This window comes from Falco cherrug, chromosome W (genome assembly GCF_023634085.1).
Source record: "Falco cherrug isolate bFalChe1 chromosome W, bFalChe1.pri, whole genome shotgun sequence".
Taxonomy (NCBI): domain Eukaryota; kingdom Metazoa; phylum Chordata; class Aves; order Falconiformes; family Falconidae; genus Falco; species Falco cherrug.
In genome coordinates, this window is record NC_073719.1 from 7,248,585 (window position 1) to 7,251,666 (window position 3,082).

Sequence of the window (3,082 nt, forward strand, 5' to 3'; positions counted from 1 at the left end):
TGGCTTCACCCCGCCTACAGGAGCAGGATAGAACTACGCGCAAGGAAATAAAGGAAACAAAGCTCTGCGTGCCCGCTCCCTCCCCCTCCCCCCCTTCATTTACCCTCATAGCAGACACCTCCACCCCTAATGAATGTTTCTGTTTGAACTTGCACGTGCAGCAGTGTCACAGGTGAATTATTAAGAGAAGTCATCGTTATGGGGTTAACTAAATGAGTTTTAATTATTATTAAAGGATGATCAAATGATAGTTAATCGATGGCTGAATCAAAATTAAATAGTGATCAAATGGTGATTAAGCAATAATTGAATGGTAATTAAACACTGATTGAAAATTATTTAAATGATTGTTTAAATGATAATTTAGACAGCAGATGGATGATGATTTAGACAGTGGTCAAACACTCTACTATTTACACTTCCAATAATTAAGCTATAGATGTATATATATGTGTTGCGAGCATACAATGTACTTTTAGTTCTAATTTAAAATGTTTACCTCGTAGATATCAGATATTGGGTAAAGAGTCTCTCAACCTTGAGGAGTAGCCTTAAGAGATGTATCTGCTTGAGGGGGAGATTGCTACTGTGCAGCCTGCTGCTGTACAGGAGAGCTCAATGGGCTTTGGGGGGCTACAGATATTTATAGCATAAAATGGTTGACTTGTAGTCAAACCCCCCTTTGGTGTATGTGCTGGAGTGTAAGCTGTAGAAGTTTTAGTTTTGTCTAGTCCCAGCTCAGGCTGGTACTGTTAGCTCCTCATAAGGTGTGATCTAGACTCAAGGTTTGCACGTCAAAGATGATTTCAGTCAGGCCTACTTGTCAGTGATGCCTGAATCAAAGTCCTGTTCATTCATTCAGAGTGGGTGCATCCATCACAAGCAGCCATTTATTTTTTTTAACCTCGCACTCCCTTTGTAGCTATATTCTGGATTCATTGGCTATTGTCTACTTACACTTTTATACCTAAACAACTATTAAAGCACTAGTTGGCTACTTTTTTTTTTTAATAGGTTATCTGACTTAATGAGTTGTCTGCAGTAAGTTAGTTATAAAAGAAATTGGATAATTCTGTGCTTGATGGTGGATTTTTTTCTGAGATTATAGTATAAAGAAATTCTATTTCTTGTGACTTTTACTGATTTAAAATTCTTGAATTATGAGTGTTTATAAACTGTATTTACTAAAAGCAAAGAAATCTCTATAGTATACAAAGATATCAGATTGAAACACATGTTTTCCACACAATTGAGACTGGAAGGGATTTGTTGTATATGGGATAAAATCTCTTTGTTCTGTGGTCTACCTGAAGGTTTGCTGTCTTTCTCACAGACTTTATTGGTTGTGATCACCTATAAACATAGGGTAAACTTGAAATACCGATGCATTCAGATTTGCAAATTTGTGGGTCACTGAACCTCAAGATTAAATATTTATATATATTTTTGCATGTCCAAACTTTAGATCAGGCTTTGTGTCTATTGGATGTCAATAAAACTATGTCTTCAGAGGATCTAACACTGACCTAGATAGGTAAGAGAGACACAAAGGTTACATCACTGTGGAGAGAGGGAGTTAAGTTAGAAGGGGGTGCAAGAGTATGGGAAGAGGAAAAAGAAATGAAAGAATAAAGCTTGTTATTTCAGGCTTCTTGCTCACTGTGGGAACAGCACAGGGTAGTTTATAGTTTCAAAACAGTTAGTAGGTATAGGAGAATTATTACTTTGTCATAATAAAGGCAATTAAAATATTTGTAAGGTAGTATTTCTAAGAAATGGAAGGTAAATATACCATGCTTACATGAATACATGTATCTTAGGAACAGATGATCTGTAAAATTCAAAGCTGCTTTAGATAAATTGTCTAGATAATTCAGTTTTCCTTAAATGAAGTTTCTACCATATACTATTGATTTTCTGAGGCTACAGTATATTGGGGAATATATTTATGGGGTTCTTTAAACCATTTAATCTGAAGAAAACAGCTAGAATTGGAAGGTATGGCTTTACGGGAAGTATACCACTGAAATCATTAGAAAAAACTCTTTTTGCCTGACATGCCTTCTAGAGCTGATCTCTTTCCTTGTTTGTCAGAGGGATGTCTCCTGGGACCCAAAAGCTTCTATCAGAGACAGATAAAACTTTTAGGTAAATGGAATTATACTCTGCTGAAGGACAGTGAACTCTGCAGAAGTATAGGGCACTGTTGTGGTTTAACTGAATGGCAGAGTTCAGAGGGTTGTGATCAGCGGCACAGAGTCTAGCTGGAGGCCTGTAGCTAGCGGTGTTCCCCAGGGGTAAATACTGGGTCCAGTCCTGTTCAACTTATTCATTACTGACCTGGATGAAGGGACAGAGTGTGCCCTCAGCAAGTTTGCAGATGATACAAAACTGGGAGGAGTGGCTGATACACCAGAAGGCTGCGCTGCCATTCAGCGAGACCTAGACAGGCCAGAGAGTTGGGCAGAGAGGAACCTAATGAAGTTCAACAAAGGCAAGTGTAGAGTCCTGCACCTAGGGAGGAACATCCCCGTGTACCAGTACAGGCTAGGGGCTGACCTTCTGGAGGGCAGCTCTGTGGAGAAGGACCTGGGAGTCCTGGTGGACAACTAGTTGCCCATGAGCCAGCAGTCTGCCCCTGTGGCAGAGAAAGCCAATGGTATCCTGGGGTGCATTAGGAGGAGCATGGCCAGCAGGTGGAGGGAGGTTATCCTCCCCCTCTACTCTGCCCTGGTGAGGCCTCATCTGGTGTACTGTGTCCAGTTCTGGGCTCCCTAATTCAAGAGAGTCAGGGAACTGCTGCAGAGGGTCCAGTGGAGAGCTACGAAGATGATTAGGGGACTGGAGCATCTCCCTTATGAGGAAAGGCTGAGAGAGTTGGGCCTGTTAAGCCTGGAGAAGAGAAGACTGAGTGTAGAGGAATTTTTAAAGGACCGAGGACATATGTTACCATTGTCTGGGTTGGACAACCCAGGCCTGTTAGTTGAAGCTGCAGAGCAACTTTAAATTGTCCTTGGAACAAGCAGGGTGAGAAAGAAAACAAGCTATGCACAAACAAGAAGCCAGGTGCAGAGCAAGTCCT